The sequence below is a fragment of the Caretta caretta genome, chromosome 9, assembly GCF_965140235.1.
Source record: "Caretta caretta isolate rCarCar2 chromosome 9, rCarCar1.hap1, whole genome shotgun sequence".
Classification (NCBI taxonomy): domain Eukaryota; kingdom Metazoa; phylum Chordata; order Testudines; family Cheloniidae; genus Caretta; species Caretta caretta.
In genome coordinates this window covers 25,106,942-25,132,440 of record NC_134214.1, presented here as the reverse complement: position 1 = coordinate 25,132,440, position 25,499 = coordinate 25,106,942, and the positions used below count along the sequence as shown (strand labels likewise).

General features: G+C 42.7%; 1 protein-coding gene across 8 annotated transcripts in view; it reads right to left on the bottom strand.

The window, feature by feature from the left end:
* Positions 1 to 23,343, bottom strand: part of PLCH1 (phospholipase C eta 1) — a 158,769-nt gene extending 135,426 nt beyond the window's left edge. For 5 of the 8 annotated variants that reach the window (XM_048865253.2, XM_048865254.2, XM_048865256.2 and 2 more), the window contains exons 1-2: positions 23,293 to 23,321; positions 22,636 to 22,707 (exon numbers count right to left, since the gene is read on the bottom strand). The gene's annotated coding sequence lies outside the window, so the exon portion shown is untranslated. Of the gene's footprint in view, positions 1 to 22,635; positions 22,708 to 23,292 lie in introns of all 8 variants that reach the window. The other 3 variants (XM_048865260.2, XM_048865261.2, XM_048865258.2) reach the window with 2 other exon arrangements.
* Between the last annotated feature and the right edge of the window lie 2,156 nt (positions 23,344 to 25,499).

The following is a 25,499-nucleotide window of genomic DNA, read 5'->3' as shown; positions in this document are numbered from 1 at the left end:
ACCTGAGTCATAAGCCTCTCTGAAATGATCATAGGCAAAAGGATGCATGTGTGGAAAAGGTTTTGTACAAGCTTGGCTAAAAAGTCACTCCTCCTCTCAGGAGAGCTCTGCATGGCTGCCTGGAAGTCATCCACTGTCTCACAACAGCATCCATGGAATGGTTAGTTGTAAAAAAAAAATTAAGCAGAAAACATGGTAGACCGCACAAAGAGCTTTGTATTTTTCTAATTACACATTGAAGGTGTTAAAGGTTTTCATGGGTTTTCAGTGCAGGGGGCAATGATTGAGGGCGTTTACACACTATCAGAATTAGAAAACAGATTGTTTGGGGAAAGCAAGGAAGAAAACCATGCATAATATTTAGGGAGAAAGAAAAGAGAGAGCAGAAAGCATTGTCTGTGCATAAAATTATGTTAATTTTTCTTTACTTTTATTATGTGAAGTTTTTGACCCCAATTTTTAAAGGGGTGTTTTGCACATCCCTCTTGCACATACAAACTTTTACAAATTTGAGTTGTTGCTAGTTCTGGTTATTTAATCTCATTATCATCCCAAGTTTTTTGTAGCTCAGTTGAAGAATTTTCTGCCTACTTCTTTATGATGGAGGCGTCATGACTCTGGACCCAATCCTGCTATTATTGAAGTCAACAGGATTTTTGCCCCTAATTTCATGAACTAGATACAGCACATTTTCATTCTGGGTGGGTAGGTGGGTGGATAGGGGGAGGGAGAGGGAGCAGTTAGTGTGTGTTTGTAAGTTTCTTTCTGTGGGACACAGGATGTTACTCTGAAGCTGCGAGGTGGCGTGGCATGGGAGAAGTGGTCTCTGCATATTGTTGGTTAAAATGTCAGACAGTTAGCATTGAGTAGGTGATAATGGACTTTTTATGCATGCTTCTGTTGTAGTTTTTGTTAATAAGCCATTCTGTTGCACAAGTGTACTTTGTTTTCTCCCCTGGGGGTTAATTAGGCAGGTATGTTAGGCCTGTTTACTTATCTTTCAAATTTTGTCTTTACTCTGAAATTGAGTTTTGCTGTCTCTGGGCAATTCTGTGGCCAACAGTAATAATTTAAGTCACTTTCCTTTTGATTGCTGTGAAATACTGGTGTGTTCTGATGCAGTCTCTTTCTGTTTTATCCCAATGTATCGGGTTTAAAAGTCTCCCTCAGGAAAGTACTAGACAGGCAGCCTACACTAATATGTGGTTAATTACACTAAAAATTAGATCTATTAAGATTGTCTTGGATACTAAGCAACAATACCTGTGACTTCTGCTGGTGGTTGTGTTCTTCTATATTTCTTTGATTTTTGCCCTTATCACACATGAATTTTTTCATTAAAACTGCTGAAGTAAAATCACTCTCCTAGTTATAATTAATAAGGAGCCCAAGCTGAGAAATTCCGATCCAGGTTTTCCCAAAGTTTGGGGGTGATGCAGACCATATTTATTCATGTTTCATCAGATTAAAATTGTAGGCTAATCATCAAATAATGAGAAAAAGATAAAACTAAGTTATGTTTTAATTAAGTAAATACATTTTATTTATCAATCCTTCATCACTAAGATTATGTGAGAAAGAAAAGATAATTTCTTAGCCCCTCTCAGCACCCACAGAGTTCACGTTGCCTGGGGATTTTTAACAAAAATATTACTTCCAATATACGTTTAGTCTCTTTCAAAGAAATGCTTCAGCCTAGCTCTTATATTGTGTCCCACGCTGATACAATATCCCCTTTGATTCTTAGCACAAAGGATTCTCCCATACCACAGGAAACTCTTACCAAAAAAAAAAAAAAGCACTCTGCTACATGTTAGAGATGAAGACGGAATTATAAGGGAAAGGCAACTACTCCACATTTGAGAAAATCTTCTAAAAAGTACTTTCATTTTCATCTATACTATTATTTGTATTATGGTAGCTCTGAGAAGCCCCAGTCAGGATCAGGTCCTGAGTAATGTACACTGTACAAACAAAGAGTAAAAGACTGGTCTCTTCCCCGAAGACTAAAAAATATAAAGGCAAATACTAAGGGCTTGTCTGCACACAAAAGTTGTTCTTCTTTAACAATACTGATCTACCTCAAGTGGTACAATCCTCCTAATGTGGACTCAATTATAACAGTATAAAAATGGTTATACAATACAGTTTATTCTGTATGTGAAGGGGAATAAACTATACCATTGTTTATATTGGTATAATTGCATCTATACTGGTGGTTGTACCATGTAACTATTTCAATGTAAAAATCACACCCATAACCATGATTGTTACACTAGTACAAAATCTGTGTGTAGTATAGGCCTAATTTACATAAAACAATCTTCTGAAGTAATCAGTAGTTGGCGCTGTAATTTAGCTGTAATGTCGCTATTTCACAAGAGGCAAAATTCACTGGTCAGCCCCCCCGAACTGGCACAAGACAAATCTCTGTTAGTGTCCTACCTCAGCAAAAAGAGGTTATTGTAAATCGGCAAGAACCCATTCACAATACAATACAATAAGTTAAAATGTACTTAACACCTAAACTCAGCTCAGTGATGGATTCTATGAAGCAGCCTCTAGAAATACATGAAGTTAAAAGAACTATTCTTTCAATAAAAATGAATCAACTAAAAGTTGTGTGTGAGTCAGCAAAGGTTATTCTGGTACCTTGAGTACTGTAACTCACAAAGCCTTCCAAGGTACTTCACAAAATGACATTACCTGAGCAAAACCAATTTATCTTCAAATTCAGTTTGCCAGCACTTGTTTATTTTATACAAGAAATTACAGTTTACTTATGTGTCCACTTACCAACGGTTCTACAGTTAGCATTAAATTACAGCTTTAACCACAGCTCTTCATACAGGAGCTCAGAGGTACACTGACACAGGGGAAGCATAGGTCACAGCAGCCTTTGAAAAGGCACAATACATGCTCCTCACCCCCTATGATGGCTTTGCTCTGCTGCTGTGGTGTGAAGGCAAGAAGATATCCATGCTCACAATTGATCGTTCCTTCCCGTAGGCACTATGAATGTTAGCTAGCTAGGTGCAATGACTGTGAATATAACCGGCAATGGAGGTTTCTGGTTCCCACTCCTCTTCCCCCGCCCCCGCCTTCTTATGCACAGAACAAATCAGAATCTAATTCTTCATTAATGTTTTATACATCTTGCAATAAAATATATAAGCACTGGATTCAGTACACTCTATTAGAGTGTACTTTATTTACTGGTGTCATTAAAATGTGGACTAGTTTAACAAGAGAATGAGCATCTGCCATGATTTTAAGAGACATTAAAAACTCATAAAAATGACCATGAGTTAAACAAGAACAAGAAAGGACAAATGGGAACTGCTGCACCTAATAAGCCATAACCCTAGCAAAGGGCATCAGAATTCAACACAATTAAACTACAGATTTCACTATGGAGTTTGCTTCTCATTAGTTTCAGTTCATGTAATAAAATAATAGTCAAAGGAATTAGAATAGATCCACATTTATCCCAATGAAATGGGGGATAAGGAATTTATCTGGATAATTGGAGACTTTTTAATGTAAATAATTCATATCAAGGGACATATAGCAATTGAAATAATAGGGGTTTACAACTAGATGAGTAGATAAACTAGTTTCTGCTGACTTCTGACCACTTTCTTTTTCTCATATATACACACACACTTTAGAAATGACAAGTGTGACAAATTAAGTAAAATATTTTCCTCCAACATTTTTCTCAAGTTTAAAGGCCGGATTTCTTTAAAAAGTTGAGCATATGCAATACTCTGATTGTGTGTGTATATCTATTTGCCTATGCAAATATTTGATTCTTATGTGCAATCCCACTAACTACACATAGCAAGTACGCACACAATTGTGCAAGTAACTTTTTTAATATCAGATTTTTAATACTGAATGGCATGGAATACTTATAAAAGGAATTTCTCTTTAATCCAAGTACTTTAATGTGATTACTGAACACCCATATGTGAAGGTCTTATGCTATCCCAGCCCTTTTTCTAGTTGAAAGGTCAGGGTGAAACATAACCAGATTCACAGCAGCCCAAATATCCAGTCTCTTAATAAAAGCCTAACTTTAAGCACTGAAAGTATCAAAGCTAATGTAATTGGCTCTATGCAGCCCAACTGATGGACAAAGTTTGTGATATATGCCATTGAATCTAATTTGGTAAAAAGTAGGGCTGTCAGGTGATTAAAAAAATTAATCGTACTTAATCATACTGTTAAAGAATAATAAAATACCATTTATTTAAATATTTTGGATGTTTTTTGCATTTTCAAATATATTGATTTCAATTACCATACAGAATACAAAGTGTACAGGGCTCACTTTATATTATTATTTTGATTACAAATATTTGCACAGTAAAAAACAAAAGAAATTGTATTTTTCAATTCACCTAATACAAATAATGTAGTGCAATCTCTTTAACAGGAAAGTTGAACTTACAAATGTAGAATTATGTACAAAAAAATTACTGCACTCAAAAATAAAACAATGTAAAACTGTAGAGCCTACAATTCCAATCAGTCCTACTTCTTGTTCAGCCAATCGCTCAGACAAACAAGTTTGTTTACATCTGCAAACAAGTTTGTTTACATTTGTTTACATAATGCTGCCTGCTTCTTGTTTACGTCACCTGAAAGTGAGAACAGGCATTTGCATGGCACTGCTGTAGCCGGTGTCGCAAGATATTTACGTTCCAGATGCACTAAAGATTCATATGTCCTTTCATGCGTCAACCACGCTTCCGGAGGATGTGCGTCCATGCCGATAACGGGTTCTGCTCGATAATGATCCAAAAAGTATGGACTGATGCCTACTCATTTTCATCATCTGAGTCAGATGCCACCAGCAGGCTGATTTTCTTTTTTGGTGGTTCAGTTCTGCAGTTTCCGCATTGGAGTGTTTCTCTTATAAGACTTCTGAAAGCATGCTCCACATTTCATCCCTCTCAGATTTTGGAAGGCACTTCAGATTCTTAAACCTTGGGTTGAGTGTGGTAGCTATCTTTAGAAATCTCACATTAGTACCTTCTTTGTGTTTTGTGAAATCTGCAGTGAAAGTGTTCTTAAAACGAACAACATGTGTTGTATCATCATCCGAGACAGCTATAACATGAAATATATGGCAGTATGCAGGTAAAACAGAGAAGGAGACATACAATTCTCCCCCAGCACATCATCAGCACGGAAGCATGTCCTCTGGAATGGTGGCCAAAGCATGAAGGGGCATATGACTGTTTAGCATATCTGGCATGTAAATACCTTGCAATGCCGGCTACAGAACTGCCATGCAAACATCTGTTCTCACTTTCAGGTGACATTGTAAATAAGAAGAGGACAGCATTATCTCCCATAAATGTAAACAAACTTGTTTCTCTTAGCGATTGGCTGAACAAGAACTAGGACTGAGTGGACTTGTAAGCTCTAAAGTTTTACATTGTTGTGTTGAGTGCAGTTATGTGACCAAAAAAAACCCCTACATTTGTAAATTGCACTTTCACAGTAAAGAGATTGCATTTCAGTACTTGTATGAAGTGAATTGAAAAATACTATTTTTTATCGTTTTTACACTACAGATATTTGTAATAAAATAACATAAAGTGAGCATTATATACTTTGTATTCTGTGTTGTAATTGAAATCAATATATTTTAAATGTAGAAAAACATCCAAAATATTTAATAAATTTCAATAGGTATTCTATTGTTTAACATTGTGATTAAAAGTGTGATTAATCATGATTATTTTTTTTAATCGCGATTAATTTTTTTGAGTTAATCGCGTGAGTTAACTGTGATTAATCGACATCCCTAATAAAAGGACATATGTTCATAAACAGTAAGAAATAGAAACAATGGAAGGTGGACTGAGTAAACTCTTCAGGCTGAGGGTTTCTTTTTATTATCTGGAAGCTTTTACTAAGTTATTCCATTTCTAAAATTGTTTGTGTGTGTAAAAATTAGTTTTGCACCAACATGTGTGTCTGTGTACACAAATCGGTTTTGCATCAATGTATGTAACTCCGGTATATGAATCCTCTGTTAAATACTCGATAAAGAATACACCTAGTTTTTGATCAACAGGGACTCCTAACCCCAAAAGGTTTGTAACTTGATATCCCTAGAACACAAGGTTAGAAGAACTTTCTGGTTCCACAGTACTTTGCAGGTTCTCTCACACAAAAACTGTCCCCTGGGGAGTTGTTCAGGGAAGTAGGTCACTACTTTTGCAGACCCACAATGCACTGGTATAGCAATAGTTGGAGGGAATGCTATATGTGCTCACAAGGAACCACTTTACACAAACCAGACTGGTTAATGTTTCAGGAACAAACAGTACTAGAAATGCTCAGCAGCAATATTCAACCTTGAAGTTTTGCAGTTTAGTAGTGCAGACGGGGTTTTAAGCACCTGACCACTTCACACTAAAAGGCTGAGAATTCATACCAATTTTCCCTGTCTCATATCCTTGCTAATGTTCAGACAGATTAACTACATTAAAGTGAGCAGTGCACTGGATGGGGAGATTACTAATCCCATTTTCTCTCAACTGCCCCCCTTCCCTCCTTGTTCCTGAAACACTTCAATAGACACCAGTTATACTGACTGGCTGACCATCAGGGATTCCTACTGATCAGAGCAGATGACAGTCCACTGAATCCCCTCCCCCACTGCCAAAAACCAATCTTACTATTCCATTTTACTATTGCAGCCCAGTACCTATTACCATCTTTTGCAAACATCAAATGCAATATTCCCCCTTTCTTTAGAAAAAAGGGAACCACAGATGGTAAAATAAATAAATCAATATTGAGACCTTCCAAGAGGCGCCACACTGGAGTCCAATAACCTCCTGTGCCTGGTTGATTTATGTTTTACTCCAAAACAAAAAGTAAACCAGTAAGAATGCTGTGAAGCACTGAGGCAATAATATGGAAAAGGCACCAACCCTCAGGCCATGATGGGTGGGGGTGTGAATCCCTGTGACTGACAGAAACTTTAGAGAGGGCCTAGCTCAGAAAACTATTGAAAGCTACAGAGAACTTTCAGAAAATGAGTGGGTACAACAACAGGGGGTGGAGGAATGGGGAGAGAATTGAAAATATATTATCCTACAGGTCAGGCAGCATGCAAGAAAACCAAACAAAGCCAAGCAAGAGACTCAGTTTCAGGGCACAGAAGAGGCATGATTAGAAGTAATAACATACTAGCTTTAGGAATTTCCAGAGAACCACTCTTATAAGTACCACAGACAACTGGATCAGAAAAAAAACCCATACCTCTAGACCAACTGTCTAGCAATAGTGGTAGGTGTTTGGCTAGCAGGAATATAGTGCTCACAAGAAAAACACTGGCTTTTAACTTTGGAGTTGGGATAGAGGAGTGAGCCTGTATGGTGGCAGGCCATATTCTGTGCTGATTTGCACCCTGTGCAGCCCCATCGATTTGTATAATGTGTTTCTTTCAACTGCCCCCAGAATACACAAAGACAGAGGTAGTGAAAATATTTTGCACTTGTACAGCACCTTCCATTGGAGAATGTCAAAGTGCTTGAGGAATTTACAACATGCCTGTGTAATTGGTATTACTGGCCTCCTTTTATAGATGGGGAGGCACAGAGGCACAGAGAAGTTAAGTGACTTATCCAGAGTATGACTGGAAATCTCTGGCAAAGTCAGAAATGGAACCAGCGTTGCTCATCTCATACTCCTGTACTTAGACCATATGCAGGCAGTAGGAGGGACCATGTTAGCCAGAACCATGTTTTTATTAATACTGTTTTCATACAGTTTGCTTGGCTGTGTAAATTAGGTTTAGCCATTTACATATGGTGTTCTACACTAGGGACCTAGTCCTACATCCTCTTACTCATGTGAATACGCCATTTTCAGGATCGAGCCCTACATTTCTAAAGGCCAGATTCTGCTATCTTTATTCATATTGGACTGGGTGTCTATTTTAGACGAGTATGGGTGGCAGAATCTGGCTCTGAACAAACGGAGAAAATGCTTGGTAAAGCCAAAGCAGAGGACAGCACGGCACTTTTACTCTCATATCCTAGAGTGTGCAGTGTTGCTGTAGCCGTGTCAGTCCCAGGATATCAGAGAGACAAGGTGGGTGAGGTAATATCCTTTTTTGGACCAACTTCTGTTGGTAAGAGAGCTTAGAGACAGAAGAGCAAGCTCTTCTTCAGCTTTGTGCGGCTCAAAAGCTTGTTTCTCTCATCAAAAGAAGTTGATCCAATAAAAGATATTACCTCACCCATCTTGTCTCTCTAATATCCTAGAATATGCTGTCACACAATCCAAAGATTAGGGCTATTCAAATTTCTCTTGCACTTTATAATACCAGTATATGCTGAGCAAGTCATAAGTGAGAGGGAAGACATTACTTGCACAAGACTGCTAAACAGTGACACCCAGTTACACTCCCACCTTGCTTTGTTACCTATTGACAAATTGGGGTATATTTAACATGTTGCTCCTTGCATCAAAGTTTATAATCACCCATAGACCTGAGCGCCAATCTGCCTTATTGTGAAATGCAAGAAAAGGAGCTGTCATTTCTAGCCCATGTTTTTACTAACCAATATATTTAATTAATAAATCACACAGCTGCTTCTGGTAAAACAACCTTCAAACCTCTGCAAGAAGACCAGCTGCTGCACTGATCAGATTATAAGTAATATTTTTTTACTATATCTAAAAGACATAGTAACCACCATATCAACTGAAAAAGTTTGCTGTAGTTGCCCTGGAAAGTAGGTATCTAAATTTGAATGGAAAATAATTTTAAAAGACTAAGACATAAAAATTGAATGTTGCTTACAAATATAAGACTTTTCATTGTCCTTGAACATGTTTTTAGAGAAACCCAGTGTGGAGTAACTATTAAGTTGATGGTGAATACCCAAGATGCCAGTTAGTGCTGACTATGGTGGTGGCTTTTGTGATGTACCCATCTGTCCCACTAAAATATGGATGAGGACCACTTACTTATTGCACTTAGGCCACCAGATACCCACTAGATCAGAGGTGGGCAAACTATGGCCTGCGGTCCACATCCAGGCCACAGGACTCTCCTGCCCAGCCCCTCCCCTGCTGTTCCCCCTCCCCCGCAGCCTCAGCGCGCCGCACCGTCAGTGCAAGGCTCTGGGCAGCCGGGCAGCACAGTTGCAGAGTCGGGCAGCACAGTTGCAGGGTCGCGGCCTGACCCAGTGCTCTGGACAGCCCAGCTGTAGTGCCGCCAGCCACCGGTGCTCCAGGCAGTGCGGTAACAGGGCAGGGATAGTTGGATAGAAGGCAGGGGAGTTGGGGGGATTGTCAGGGGGCAGGGGTGTGGATAGGGGTCGGAGCAGTCAGAGGGCGGACGACAGGGGGGTTGAATGGGGACAGGGGTCCTGGGGAGGCAGTCAGGAAGGAGGGGGGAGTTGGATGGGGCAGCGGGGGGCAGTCAGGGGCAGGGGTTCTGGGAGCAGTCAGGGGACAGGGAGAAGGGTTGGTTGGATGGGGCAAGGGTCCCGGGGGGCAAGTCAGGAATGAGGGGGGGTTAGATAGGGCAGCAGGGGGCAGTCAGGGGTGGGAGGTCCGGGGAAGGTCAGGGGACAGGGAGCAGGGGGTGGTGGATGGGGTAAGAGTCCCCGGAGGCCATCAGGGGACAGGGGGGGTTGTATGGGGCAGGAGTCCCGGGGGGGCCATCAGGATGAGAAGCAGGGTGGGGTCGGATAGGAGGCAGGGGCCAGGCCACGCCTGGCTGTTTGCGGAGACACAGCCTCCCCTAACCAGCACTCCATACAATTCTGGAAACTTGATGTGGCCCTCAGGCCAAAAAGTTTGCCCGCCCCTGCACTAGATGGTGACAACTTTTGGCCAGTATTTAACTAGGCTGAAGTTGAACCAGCAATGTAGAATTTGAAGGGCTCCATATATTTTCTGTGCAAAATTCTCCTCTGATCAGCACTATGGGTCTGTGGTATATATTTTGCACTCATTTAACATTGAGAATAAGGGCAATAGACATCAATGAAGTTACGCACGTAGGACAAATGCAGAATATGTAAGAGATCTGTTCTGTAGTGCAAAAGAGAGACACAATGCAGGGGGTTTGTATTGCAATTTGTATAGTGGGGTGCTGAGAGCCATTGAACCAAACTGTAAACTCTGTACATGATGGAAACCATTTCAAGCCTAGTTTCAGCACCTATGTCACAGTGCAGATAGGAGTAGATAATTTGACTCTATGGTTTAATAGAAAATCAGTTTTGTCATTTTAATAATTTAGTCAGCAATAAAGGGTACTGGTGAGTATACAACGCAAGCTATTTGTTTTACAGTAAGGATATTAATAACATTTGGGAACTTAAAATCTTGCTTTCATATAAACAAAGAGAAAAGAGAAACATGCCCAACATATTATTCTCTCTTCTCTTTTAGTTACGGTGACAGGAATTATGATCTGTAAACAAACTTCATTCTCTGCCAAAAATGACAAAGAACATTTTATGGCCAAGATTCAATGGTAGATGTGAGAAACACTTAGGGCCTTATCCATATAAACTTTCCAAGACACCGTAACTTCATGACTTAATTTCATAAAATTATCCACAGTTCAGAAGTGATACAGACAGAGCCTCCAATTCACTGGAGTTACAATCTTTATATAAGACAAGAGACAATAGTTGGAGACAGACAGACACAGGGGCGGCAGGTTTGTATAATTTTTGGTGGTGCCCAGAACGGGTCCAAGTCCCACCACCCCTCCCCGTCCCCAAACAGACCTGCCTAAGGCTCAGGGAGAGAGTTTGGGTGCAGGAGGGGGTGCAGGCTCTGGGAATGGAGTTTGGGTGCGGGAGGGGTGAGGGATCAGGCTCTGGGATGGAGTTTGAGTGTGGGCTTTGCGCTGGGGCAGGGGGTTGGGATGCAGCAGGGGGAGGGCTCTGGGAGGGAGTTTGGGTGCGGGAGGGGTGAGGGGTCAGGCTCTGGGACGGAGTTTGGGTGTGGGCTTTGGGCTGGGGCAGGGGGTTGGGATGCAGCAGGGGGAGGGCTCTGGGAGGGAGTTTGGGTGCGGGAGGGGTGAGGGGTCAGGCTCTGGGACGGAGTTTGGGTGTGGGCTTTGGGCTGGGGCAGGGGGTTGGGATGCAGCAGGGGGAGGGCTCTGGGAGGCAGTTTGGGTGCGGGGTGCAGGCTCTGGGCTGGGGCAGGGGGTTGGGATGCAGCAGGGGGAGGGCTCTGGGAGGGAGTTTGGGTGCGGGAGGGGTGAGGGGTCAGGCTCTGGGACGGAGTTTGGGTGTGGGCTTTGGGCTGGGGCAGGGGGTTGGGATGCAGCAGGGGGAGGGCTCTGGGAGGCAGTTTGGGTGCGGGGTGCAGGCTCTGGGCTGGGGCAGGGGGTTGGGATGCAGCAGGGGGAGGGCTCTGGGAGGGAGTTTGGGTGCGGGAGGGGTGAGGGGTCAGGCTCTGGGACGGAGTTTGGGTGTGGGCTTTGGGCTGGGGCAGGGGGTTGGGATGCAGCAGGGGGAGGGCTCTGGGAGGGAGTTTGGGTGCGGGGTGCAGGCTCTGGGCTGGGGCAGGGGGTTGGGGTATGGGAGGGGGTGCGACACTTACCTCAGGCAGCTCCCGAAAGCGACCTGCCCACCCCTCTGGCAGCGGCTCTTAGGCAAGGGGGCAGGGGGTCTCCGCGCGCCGCCGCCCGCAGGCAGTGCCCCCGCAGCTCCCATCGGCCGCAGTTCCAATGGCAGAGTCGGCACTCAGGGCGGGGGTAGCGTGCGGAGACACACACACCCACTCCCAGAGGCCGCAGGGGACGTGCTGGCTGCTTCCGGGAGTGGCGTGCCGTGCGCAGCGAGGGCAGGCAGGAAGCCGCTTTAACCTCGCTGCGCCGCTGGTGGTGGCAGCGGGGCCCCCAGGCCCTTTTACATCTGCTGGGGTCTCTGCGGGGAAGGGGGACTCACCTGTGACTCTCTCCGCTGCCGTGAGGGGAGGTGGGCCAGGCGGCGCCGAGTTGGTAGTATCCTTTGCATTCTCCACCCCCCGCAAAGTGGACCCTCCCATTGAACAATGGAATTCCGTCCCATCCCCCCACATCCCGCAGCCCAGCACTGAATGCAGCCCTCCCGGCGGAGCGGTCAGCCCGGCGGGACTGGGTGGGGTGGAGGCGCGCGGGCTGGCTGCCGAGAGGAAGAGACTGCACGGGGCTGGAATGCACAGCGGCTGGGAAGCACATCTCACCCGGCTGGCAGCAATCCGGGGGGAGGTGCACGGGGGCGGCAGGTGGGGTCAGGGGAGAGACCCGGCCCCGAACATTGGTGCAGCTGGGCCCCTGTGCTCTAAATATTCCTGGAGCTCGGGCAAGCACCATGGGCCAGTACAACTCGCCATCCCTGGACAGACAGACGGGGTAGTACAAGGCACCCTGGATGGTGAAAAAAAGTGTCTGAAAAAACACTGGATAGGGCAGGGGTGGCCAACCAGTGGCTCCAGAGCCACATGTGGCTCTTCAGAAGTTAATATGCGGCTCCTTGTATAGGCACCGACTCCAGGGCTGGAACTACAGGCCCCAAGTTTCCAGTGTGTGGCGGGTGCTCACTGCTTAACCCCTGGCTCTGCCACAGGCCCTGCCCCCACTCCACCCCTTCCCGCCCCCTCCCCTGAGCCTGCAGTGCCCTCGCTCCTCCCCACTCCCCCCCAGAGCCTCCTGCACGCTACGAAACAGCTGATCGGGAGGCGCTGACCGGCAGGGCTGCTGGTGGGCCACGGTGGGAGGCACTGGGCGCAGGAGAGGAGGGAGCTGATGTGGGGGCTTCTGACATATTACTGTGGCTCTTTGGCAATGTACGTTGGTAAATTCTGGCTCCTTCTCAGGCTCAGGTTGGTCACCCCTGGGACAGGGAAAAATTAAAAATACATTTCAAGGCTTCAGAATGCACAATAAATAATGAGGAAATTTTAACAAAACAGACCATTGTTTCTTAAGGCTAATAAACTTTCCTCAGTGAACATGCAGTGTAAAAGTTTGGACATGTAAAAAAAAGAAAATGTAAGTCTGTCAATCAATAACTCTAAATCATATCAGAGCAATACAAATTATATTGCTAACAGCTGTATTTCCTCTTATTTTGTAATAAGCTACATTCTGGAATGTTTAGCCTAGTGTACTAATATTTAATTCTTACACTCATTACCTGTACTACAAATAAAAGGAATTCAGGAGAGGTCTGCCAAATTGTTTTACCAGGGCCTACCCGGTGCTACTGAATCAATAGTATCTTTACCCATGCTTTTTCCCATGAGGGGTCATTAGGAAATAGTTCCGCCGTTGGGAAAATTAAGTTCCCTCAGATGCCAATTTAGGAGTTCCTGATAATTCCCAACCAGGTCTTCAGCTCCTTCAATGAAGACTGAAGACTCCAAGTTTACTCATCATGCTTGAGAAGACCAAAATTCAAGTTTTCTGATGAATGGTTCTATCATTCAAGGACAGAAAATTCTATTCTGCCCCTGGAGAAAACAGTTCCACTCATTTCAGTGCCTAAAGATGTCAGCAAAGTGGGCTATGCAGGCCTCTAATATTGAATCATTGAGGGTGTGAGCAAGAGGACATTGCTATCATTCAAGAAAGCATGCAACTCCGGTCTTAAGTGCATTGTTAGCACTTTATTTATATGAAAGCCACCTCACTGTAGTGTGAAACAGTAAATGCTGGTGAAAGGAACCAATGTCCTCACAGAGTGATCCAAGAACATAAAGAATCCATTTAACAGCTGTTAATGACATTCACATCTTTAACAGCTTCATGAAGTACCTGGCACAGCTTTTAAGGCCTTTTCCTAATAACAAGAGCATAGCAGTGTATGAAACAGTGACACTATGGAGCAATAGGTGCGCTGATTCAGAATGGTAACAAGGCTACATTGTGCTTACCTATCATCACCTGAGAACCATGTAAATCTTTGTCTGTTTCCAGAAATGCCTTCAGTAAACATTCCCATGTTCTAGCATAGCTTTAGAAAAAACCTGCCTCTTCATCAAAACAACCAGAGGCACACCTTGCAAAAGCCAGGAGTTGTGCAGCACCAGAGACTTTCCAACTTGCTAAGTAGTCACACTTCCTGAGTTTGGAAAGCAGTTGTTCTCATATGTCCTCAGCCACATCACTAACATAGCATGAAACAGTTGTTATTTGAGAAGCCCAATGTTTACAAGTTGGTAGCTGCTTCAGGCCCTGTAACTTTTGAAACCATACCTCTTGCTCACAGAACGGTAAGATTTTCTGGAATAGCACCCATCTCAAATGGGGATAACCATTAAATGCTTGAGTGGGGTTCATGCTGATATTGCCAGTTTGGGTAATCAGACCCTGTTGATTTTTTATTTTATTTTTTTTAATATTCTCAGATTTGTCTTTCACTGACTGAAGTTTGGTTTCTAAATATTGTGTCAACTCTGAAGATTTCCTGTTCTCAGCCGCAATCACTTTCTATCATACCACACACAGTTGTTTTGCATCAATCAATACAGAAACCATACATCATGTTTTTGCCATTGTATTTCCTCACTTTCTTTTTTCACCATCACTGGAACAGCTTGCTATGCAATGATCAATCTTTCTGAATCACCTCGGGCCAGACCTGAGCCCAAACAAAGAGTGAATGATGTACGCAACATGTACGGTGACATGAGGCTCAGTAGTGCTTTTGGCCCTTAGCAATTACACTCGACTCATCTGGTATTCCAATGCAGTGATACATTTGGTCATGGTCTGTGTGCATGGCTACATGCACTTATGCTCTAATAAATTTACTTGCACTTTGTGTCATACCTAGGAAACAATGTTTGTAATGGGGCTTTTCCTGTTTTGTATAAAATAAATTCAAACACACACACACACACATGTTCACTAACAGAGGGAAAAGCAGCCTCCTACACACTCACCTCTTGAAACTGTCTACAGTAAACCATCAGCTGGTATTTTAATGGACAAGCAAATTGATCACCCTTATAAGGACACATCATGACAGGACTTAGAGTGGGTATCTACTTTTATTATTTTATATTTATTGATTTTTTTTCCCAAAAAACATTTACATTATTTGATAACTGACCTCAGCCTCCATGGATCTCGCCAGGCCTCCTCTGAGTCTTTGACCCATAGTTTGGGAAACAGTGATTAAGAATTTTGTTTTTTTAAAGGGAAAAAATAGAATCACAGAATAACAGAACTGTAGGACTGGAAGGAACCTTGACAGGTCATCTAATCCAGTCCTCTACACAGAACCAGGACTAAGTATTATCTAGACCAGGAGTAGTCAAGCATTTTTAGTCAAAGTCCAAATTTCTTGGTCAAGATATAGTCAAGGTCCAGACTCCAGAGAAACATTTTTCACACAGCAATAACAGTAATGATAATAATAACAACTAAATAAGAAGATTTTGGGGTCCATTCAAAAGCATCTGGCAGTCCAGATTTGACCCGTGTTCTGCCTATTGACTTCCCCGATCTAGATCATTCCTGACAGGTTTATCTAACCTGTTCTTAAAAACCTCCAATCACAGAGATTCCACAATCTTCCTGGGTAATTTGGTCCAATGATTAACTCCCCTTGCCATTAGGAAGCCTAACATATAACCTAAATCTCCCTTGCTGTTATTTAAACCCATTACTTCTTGTCCTATCCTTAGTGGATAAGGAGAACAATTTATCACCATCCTCTTTATAACAACGTTTTACATACTTGACTGAACAAACCCAGTTTTTTCAATCTTTCCTTGTAGGTCAGAGTTCTAGAAAACATGATCTTTTTTGTTGCTTTCCTCCGGACTTTCTCCAGTTTGTCTACATCTTTCCCCAAGTTTGTTGCCTGGAACTGGACACAGTACTCCAGTTGAAGCCTTATCAGTGCTGAGTAGAACGGAAGAATTACTTCTCATCTCTTGCTTACAACACTCCTGCCTTTATAATTTTGTCCCTACCTGCTTGTGTCGTTTTTTTACTATTCATCCTTCATAATAATAATCTGAACTAATACAAAGAATCATATATCAATACTAAAACTCTAATTAAGAAAGCACATGGCATTTTAATAGGCCATCATAGCTTGACAGCCAAAGATGCTGCATATTAACAAGACCATTTTGACACAGACAGCTATACTACCCCATTAAAACACAAACAAAATTATCGGCCTTCACTAACCAAACAATCTATTTTTTACTACCGCTGAACCAAACAATACTCCTTTAGTGACAGTCTGACAACTAAGAGTTAATGGTTCTCCTAGAAAAAGTATGTGGATGCATTCTAAACTCAGTATATAACTCAAGGCTTAAATGGAAATCCATACAGCAATCAGAGATGCTTGCTTCATGTGCCTATATCCTACATGCCATACGGATGGTATGATCTGTAGTACTAGTGACTATCTATTGACATACAAGAGGTAATTAATTTTCATTGACTCTTATAAAGGTTGCCCAGAAAACCAGACCTAATTTTCTTAAAGGCAAAATAAAAGCTATTTTAAATTAGCTCCCACCAAATAGTACGAATGAAAATTTGTGACTAACTAAAAATGTGACTAACTACAAATGAAATAGTGATATAAAGTATGAATCACAACCACATATTTATTATTTTCTGAGTGCCAACAATATGCTCAGCACTGTACAATACAGAGAGGAAGACACAATAAGGCTACTTTGCATTTTTGAAGCATCTTCATCTCAAACATCTTTCATGTACTTTACAAGCTCTAATGAACTGAGCCTCAACATAAGTCTGTGAAGGAGGTAAGTTTTATCAACCCTATTTTACTGAGAAAGAAACTGAGGCATAGACAGACTGTGCTTCCCAAACTTACACAGGACGTCTGTAACAGAGCTGCAAAGACATCCCTAACTGTAAGAGGACCGGTTTCAGAGTAACAGCCGTGTTAGTCTGTATTCGCAAAAAGAATAGGAGTACTTGTGGCACCTTAGAGACTAACCAATTTATTTGAGCATGAGCTTTCGTGAGCTACAGCTCACTTCAAGAGGACCTACAGTTATGACCTGATCTAAATGGCAAAACTACTGTTGACTTCAATTGTAGCATGAGTAGGTCCTTAGGTGATATAACCATTAAACCCTACTCAGTGTTCATTAAAGGACAAGCTTCTTTTTATGTAGTGTAGTTGTAGCTGTACTGGTCCCAGAATATTAAATAGACAAGGTGGGTGAGGTAATATCTTTTACTGGATCAACTTCTGTTGGTGAGAGAGGCAAGCGTTCATGCTACAAGAAGAAAAGGAGTACTTGTGGCACCGTAGAGACTAACAAATTTATTTGAGCATAAGCTTTCCTGAGCTACAAGAGCTCTTCTTCAGGAGATACTGAGTGTCACAGCTAAATGCAAGGCTGAAGAGATTGTTCAGCGTAAGTAGTTAGCACATATTCTAAGGGACCATTCAAGGTGTTAATGGGCCACTCTAACTGGAATGGTCCCTTGGAATATGTGCTCACTGCTTATGCTAAACAATCTGTTCCACCTTGCATTTAGCTGTGATGCTAGCTAGGAGTACCTTTCCCAGACCTCAGGTTTCAGTTGTCACTTTGGATGGGCTAGCACCAGCAGGAGAGTGAATTTGTGTGGGGGGGTGGAGGGTGAGAAAACCTGGATTTGTGCTGGAAATGGCCCACCTGTTGATCACTTTAGATAAGCTATTACCAGCAGGACAGTGGGGTGGGAGGAGGTATTGTTTCATATTCTCTGTGTATATATAAAGTCTGCTGCAGTTTCCACGGTATGCATCTGATGAAGTGAGCTGTAGCTCACGAAAGCTCATGCTCAAATAAATTGGTTAGTCTCTAAGGTGCCACAAGTACTCCTTTTCTTTTCCCAGACCTGAGAGCTCTGTGTGCCTCGGAAGCTTGTCTCTCTCACCATCAGAAGTTTTTCCAATAAAAATATTACCTCACGCAACTTGTCTCGCTTAGGCTACATCTACAGTAGAGAGCTTACAGCGGCACAACTGTAGCGATGCAGCTGCGCCAGCCACTGTAAGATCTTTCATGTAGCTGCTCTATGCCGACAGAAGAGAGCTCTCTCGTCTACCTAATTAAACCACCCCAACAAGCAGTGATAGCTATATTGGAGAGAGAAGCTCTCCCACAGACATAGTGCTATGCACACTACTTATGCCAGCGAAACTTACGTTGCTCGGGAGGGATGGGGGTGGGGGTTCACACCACTGAGCAACATACATTTTGGTAGTGTAGACAGGGCCTAAGCTTCTTTGTAGTAACAGAAAGATTCTCCCCTCAGATCCACATAGTAATACTCAACTACAGTATTAGCATTCCCTAACATCACAAGAAAAGTCACACAAATCGAAGAAACTCTGAATACTGAAGCTGAGTACTAACATAAAGACCTGAGATGAGAATTTTCCCCTGTATTTTGAGGATCAAACCATTTTGATGTCTAGTATTTCTTGACAACATATCAATGCAAAGGGCACTCCTGCTTAACGGCAGGCTTGGGATCTACTAGCAGCAAATCAATAGTGGATAACTTCACCTACAACTCATATGGAGAGAGATTTTTTTCCCTTTAAAATATTGATGCTTGCTCCCAAAGTCATCTTGGAACACAGGCCTTAAAGGGTGAAATGACAGAAGCGCTAACTCAATTCCCTAGGCAACATCCCAAGCTGAGCTGGTATTGTTACAAAAATGAGTTCCACTCCACTTGATCCAGAAGTACCAGCTGATCCCTATTTTATAGACTTTTAAAATGGGAAAATGTTTTTCAGCCAGTTCCATAAATCTTTTAATTAATCATTGATAGTCAGATGATAAATCATAATATTCTTTTGCTATACAACCTAACCTTTTATCCAGAAACTGAATCCTTCACAGGCTATATAGAAGATATAAGTATCTGTTCACTCTGTTGGGCTTACTCCAGGGGCTGTTGCTCAACAATGCAGGAAGATTTCAACACTGTGTACATTACAGTAGTAGTAGATTTTTTTCTTTTGTATAGAACCTGCAACCCGCACACCAATGCGTAATCTTTATTTATTTTAGTAGTTCTGTTGATTTCAGTGGGACTACTTGTGTTAGTAAGTCTTGCAGGATTGGGCCCAGACTTCTTTTAAGTACTGTTATGGCGGAAATGTTTTGGATATGGGTACCTGAATAGTAACCATATTTATATTTAATAGTTTCTGGAGCTTTGTGAAATATGGGTCATGAACCTTAAGAACAAATATATAACCAGAGTGTATGTAAAGGACGCAAACACTGTACTTTATAACTCAGACATCTCTTGAACAAAGAAGCCCTGAATAGTACATTTGATACCACTGATACAGTCTTACATTTGTCTTGGTAACTTAAGAATTATGCATGATTCTTTTGGACGGTTTCTTCATTTCTTTTGCTCTCCAGAATTATGTGCCGTATCTTCTAGCAACTTAACTAAACCGAATAATTACAACAGACACACAGCTGTGAGCCATACATATCACAAAGGATGAAGATACAATTAGCGAAATAATGTTGGGGGGGGAGGTTGGGTTTTTTTGGGGGGGGAGGGTTGTTTGTTTTTTTGTTTTCTTAATTTTTATTTTAGGGCTAAAACTCAGTTTAAAAAAGCCTTAATTAGATGTTTGTAAAGTGCTTTCAGAAAGGACCCAATCCTGTTAGGTGCTGAGGTTAAGTCAGTGGGAGCTGAGAGTGCTCAGCATCTTATAGGATTGGACCAAAAAGTGCTACATATAGATGCTAAAAATACACTCAGGGTGAAATTCTCATCCCTTTGAAGTCAATAGCAAAACTCATATTGACTTCAATGCCTCAGTTCCTTCAACAGAGCTGCAAACAGAATCCAGCTCTCTAGACTCTCAGTCCTTTTTCTTAATCACAAGACCTCTGTAACGGTAAGATCAACTACAACAGTTACCAGCAGGACAGTGGGGTGGGAGGGGGTATTGTTTCATAGTCTCTGTGTGTATATAATGTCTTCTGCGGTTTCCACGGTATGCATCCGATGAAGTGAGCTGTAGCTCACGAAAGCTCATGCTCAAATAAATTGGTTAGTCTCTAAGGTGCCACAAGTACTCCTTTTCTTTTTGCAAAGACAGACTAACACGGCTGTTACTCTGAAACCTACAACAGTTAGGGTCTCCTATCTGAATGGCAAAACTCCCATTTATTTCTGTGGGACCAGGATTTCATCCCTAAATATTCCTAACAAAACTGAGGGTCTAATGCTGAGAAATGCTGAGGACCTGCAGCTTCCTGGAAGCCGTAGCCTTCTGAATCTCACACTCTTCTTATTCAACAAGACAAAAATAAACTTTTGTACATGAGGGTCCAAATGAACAATAGGAATTCTATTTCATATTTTCTCTTTGAACTGAAAAAATAAATACAATTTAATACAATTCCTGAAACAGACCCTGGAAGAGATACACCGCTCTTTATGACTTATCTTCATATCAACTGTATCTTGAATATCAAATAATGCCTAAGAAGCATTGAATTAATGTTGTAATTGCCAACACAATTTCTCTCTCCAGGCTCAATATTTCTTTCAAAGTTATTCATATGAACAAGGCATGAGCTCCTTATAGTGAGATATAGGTAATAAAGATGGTACTTATAGAGGACTTCACTGGAACTCAGATAAAAGACATGGTTTATTTATAGCCTCAGCGTATTGACGTATTGTAGAACTTTAAAGCATCTCATCAACCAGAAGAACATTCTAACTGAAAAAAGATGTCAAATACTGTAGATAGGGTTGGCAGAATTCAATTTTTTAAATAATGTCCAGGGATAATATCAATGTTTATTTTTAAGCATTTTTCCCTATTTTTATCTATTTAAATTTTCATGGTTGTGAAGAAATATGGATTTTGAGCTTTTTTGTTTGATTTTTATCAATTTACATTCTCAGTTGCGGGAAAGTATGGGGGGATAATTATTACAGATAATAATTATTTAAGGACAGTAGATGTTGAGATTCAAAAAGTTCAAGCTTTATAACTGTTAAAATACAATTGTCAACATCACATGTCAAAGTATACAAGGTAAATATTCTTAAGTCAAACTCTAATAAGTTCACAAGCAGCAGTTTTCTTTGCCTATCTGTAAATTTTGATTATCATCAATGCAAAATTTTTGTCAGTTTGTATGCATACAGTGAAATTGACTTTACTGACATTTACCAATAAAATAAATTCTTCCAAGCCTGACTATACATATTTATTTTAGACACTTTGGCTATAAACTTTTAAGAAGCCGATGACCAAATCAGAAATTCTTTCAATGGTGCAAGTTTTAAAAAAATCCTGGACCAAATTACTCAACCTATTGTTCTTTCAAAACCAATTTTGCCTGGCTATAAATCTAGACTGCATCAAACCCTTCTGCCTTTGTTTCAGCCCCATCCCCCCTAGGTTTTTCTATCTAATTATCTGACTCCCTGCTAACATTGTTCTTTGCAATTTACCTCCAGGAACCAATAGGAACACATGTCATTGGGAATTAGGGAATTGCTGCAAGATACAAACCAGCAAACAGGATCACAAACTATCTGAATGCCAAAACTTTCTTTAACCATGAGATGTGAGGGCAACACACCATTTCTTATTCCATTTACTAATAGGATATGATAAGAGAACTAGTCTTACAAAGCAGAAAAATGATTATTTAATTCAGATGTCTTTGTTGTCCTTGAGACCAAGCACTTAATAACGTATTATATAGCAACATACTGCACTTTATTCCATATAATCAAAAAGTAAGGCCCTAGTCATTTAATTCCTTTTACAGGGCAAGGAGATCAATTCCAACTACAGCTAAAGAATTCCCTAACTCCATTTAGGAATCCATGTTTCTTGTTTGTGGCAATAACTGCTAGAAAAGGCTCATCGGCTTTCTCATATATGATGCGTACCATACATCAGCTAAATAACCACATTGGGTTACTGAGCGGAGCAGGAAGGACAAAAGCTGTGCTGAGCCACCTGAAATATAAGCCTGTTAACATCATAATCTAAGAAATATGTACATGTACCAAATTTAACACTCCTGGTAAACAAACTCTGTTCCCATTCACTGAGAATATTGTTTAAGAATAAGGAAATATGCTTCCCAAACAACGGGATAATCTGTATTGGCTATCTTAACTTTTATGGCTCTGGTGAGTCAGTTAACCTGCAAAAGACTTAAATGGGTACAGAAAATGAGATGGGAGACCCACAAGAAAAGCAATTAACCTTTCTTCAGAGGCTAACTTTTTGCTCTCTCTTTCACCTACATCTCTGAACTCATCCGCTCAATACAAGTGTATTACAAAGAAGGAAATATTAAATCAAGAAGACTTTACTTGACTGGAATTTAATCAGATCCATCACTGTTTGCACAACTACTTTTTATTCTTAATTAATGTTATCTAAAATCAAAACATACAAGGCAAAAGAGTTCTGTCTCTCTCAAGCGCCCACTTTGGGTCACACAGCAGGTGGCAAACTGGAAAAGTACAAACCAGCAACACAAGAGAACACTTATCCTTAAAAAATATCTGCCAGGCCAATTATGTTTGGTTAGTCTAGAGACAACAGATGAATGAAAAAGATGTACCAATTTCAAGAGGGATCCGCACTCCAGTGTTGCGGCTTTCCAGCTCCCAGGCGAACGAAGGCACATTCGTAGCTGTTCAAAAATAATTGAGACGCTTGCTTAGGGTCTATCTAGTAACTGGGTATCAGTCATTTCTTCTGTCTACCCTCCTCGCCTCTCTTTGCCTTCTGTCCCCCTTCCATTAAATGCCAATGATTCACGCCATTTGAGACTAGCGTGAGCTCCTCATTTCCATGGCATTAAACGGAGGGCTTAACAGTTCGTGGGGGCTGTCGCGGACACAATGACCTCTCCCCTGGCTCCCTGGGGCCGAGACACTCGGAGAGGCGATTACATCTACTCCAAGGAAGCTAACAAAACCTGCCTCCCCTGGGCTGCACCTCGAGCTGGTAACAGCCCGCTGGCGTGAAGCTCCCCTGGGAGGGAGGCTGATGGCTCCAAGGCGTCTGCACCGGCCCAGCAGCGCCTACCCATCTCCCGAGCGTGTTACCCCGACAGAAGAAACCGGCTGCCCGGGGGGCTGCGCCACACAACGGACGGGGATGCCGCCACCGCCTGCCACGGGGAAGTTGACGGGAACTTGGTGCCTGTCCTTAGCCCTGCACGCCAGTGCCCCCCGCCCCTCTCCCTCGAGCCGCTCCCCAGGGCAGCTCGTACCTCTGAGCGGCTCCCTCTCGCCAGGGCACGTCCCCCCGCAGCGGCTGCGGAACGGCTCTGCCCCAGCCCCGCAGCAGGAGCAAGCAGCGGAGAAGGGGCCGGCACCCGCTCTGCCGCCGCCACAACCTGCGTCCTCATTCAAACACGCACAGCGATCCCCCCAGCAGCGCGGCGACAGGAGCAGAAACCCGGAGCGGGAGCCGGCCGGACCGGAGCGCCCCGCGCCGCCTGCCCTGGGCACGGAGCACACGGGGCCGCAGACGCCGTGCAGCAGTCGGGGAAAGGGGTGCGGGAGCTGCGGGGCCGGATCCTACTCCCGCTGTAGTCAGTGTAAGGCCACGATCCTGGCAGATCAATTCCCCGCTGGGGGGCGGGGGGGGGGGCTGTGCTGACCGCAGCCCAGTTGCCCCAGCGTGCTGGGTGTTATTCTGCCATTTCCATTATATCAGGACAGTTACAGACACTTGGGGGTGTGTGTCATTTTTGATAGTCTAACCTAGTTTCTTCAGTCCTTCCTCGGGCAGAACTCCAGCTGAAGTCAATGGGAGTTCGGCTTCATGAACAGGGAGAGGAGGATTGGATCCTCACCCCACCCTGGAAAAGTATGAGTAAATGGGAACTACAGAGGCAGGTGGTGGGAGAATTAAATCCATTACCAACCTGCGGACAGCAGCTCTGCAGCCCCTTCTCCACTGCAACTATCTAGCTCATCTATATTACCTGAGTCCTTGGGGTAGACCTCTGCATGAGGGTCCGGGTTGTGGCCACAGGACTGGCCCTAGCCCTCTGTTTCTCTCCCAACCTGCTGTAAAACCTCCTCTCTGCCATGGCTTATGTGGAGGTGGTGCAGAGCCTACTTCTGTCAGTCAGGAGGGGCAAGTTAGCTTCTTTCCACTCCTGCTCCTCAAGCATCTCCCCTCAAATGTCCCCTACACACATACGAGACACAGAGAGCAGAACTACTGTGATTATGTTGCATTGGAGGCCTTCCGTCCCACGGTCCCCCCTTGCCCGGGTGAATGGCACTTTCTGTAGAAAAGCGAAGCAAGCTGCCGCAGCTCTTTTGTGTGTCCACCCTGAACACTTAAAATGCACGAACTTGGTTTCTGTTTTCTAACAGGAGATTAATGTATCTAAAGGATTCTGAAGTAGTAGTGATCCAGCACCAGGTATTCCAGCATTTCTTGTCTCCGCTTCTATTCAGCATGCTCCTATTGTTTGCTAGTTCAAAGTCTGCTGGGAGTACTAAGCAGCTTTTCATTCACCTTCTATTTCAAATTTTCCTCCAATAAGAAGGGTCCAAGAAAGTATGGGTCACATTGTGCCAGTCATTTTTGTATTTCACTTTACACAGAGAAGCAGTAACAACGTTACTGCCCATTCAAAAGGCAAGAAAATACTTTTAGTAAAGAGCTAAAAAAATTAGAGATGGAAAAGCCCTATCAGAAGATCCCACCCATCCCCTGCCAGTGCAGGGAATAATGATATAATTCCCTTCACAGAGCATGCATCAAATAGATGAATAGCATACTCAGTCACTGTCAAAAAAGCCAAGAAGAAGTGATCAAGTTTTAGTTTTTGTCCTTTTCTCAAACTGAAAGGTATGCCACGGTTTTCCAGGGCTTTACAGATTGTGAGGACATGATTGTCCGTCCAGTTTGTCAGACTAGGAGGCAGATCTGCGGAGGGGAGCTGCAGAGGGAGTAATGTGACCTCTTGGAGCAGCATCTTAAATTTCACCTTTTCATCTCTGTCCAGCGACTGATTGGCTGATACCATAGAAACAATCCATTGTTGTCATTCAATTCAGCACGGGCTATTACAATTGCACAGCAAAGCATCCTGGGCCAAACGGAAGAAACTTTATCCTCAAAAAGAACGCGGCTGCTACTCTGAAATTTATCCTCAAAGTAATTGCATGTGAAACGTGAGTTCGTCACCTTTAAAAGGGGTTGGGGGGAGCTTCGCCTTTGAATATATATTATCCCTCACTATTACATCTTGTAGCTGTTTTTTTTTTTAAACAAAGAACTTTCACAATATACAAGATCTTTAAGCATAAAAAGGGGAAAGCTACTGTCTAAAATTTCTCTCCCTGAGTCACCACAAACCGATTCTGTAGTTTTGGGAGTTCAGGAGTTTTGTTAAACCCTCCACATAATTCCCTCATTTAAGGAGTTCAAATGCATTCATTCTCATTTGATCTT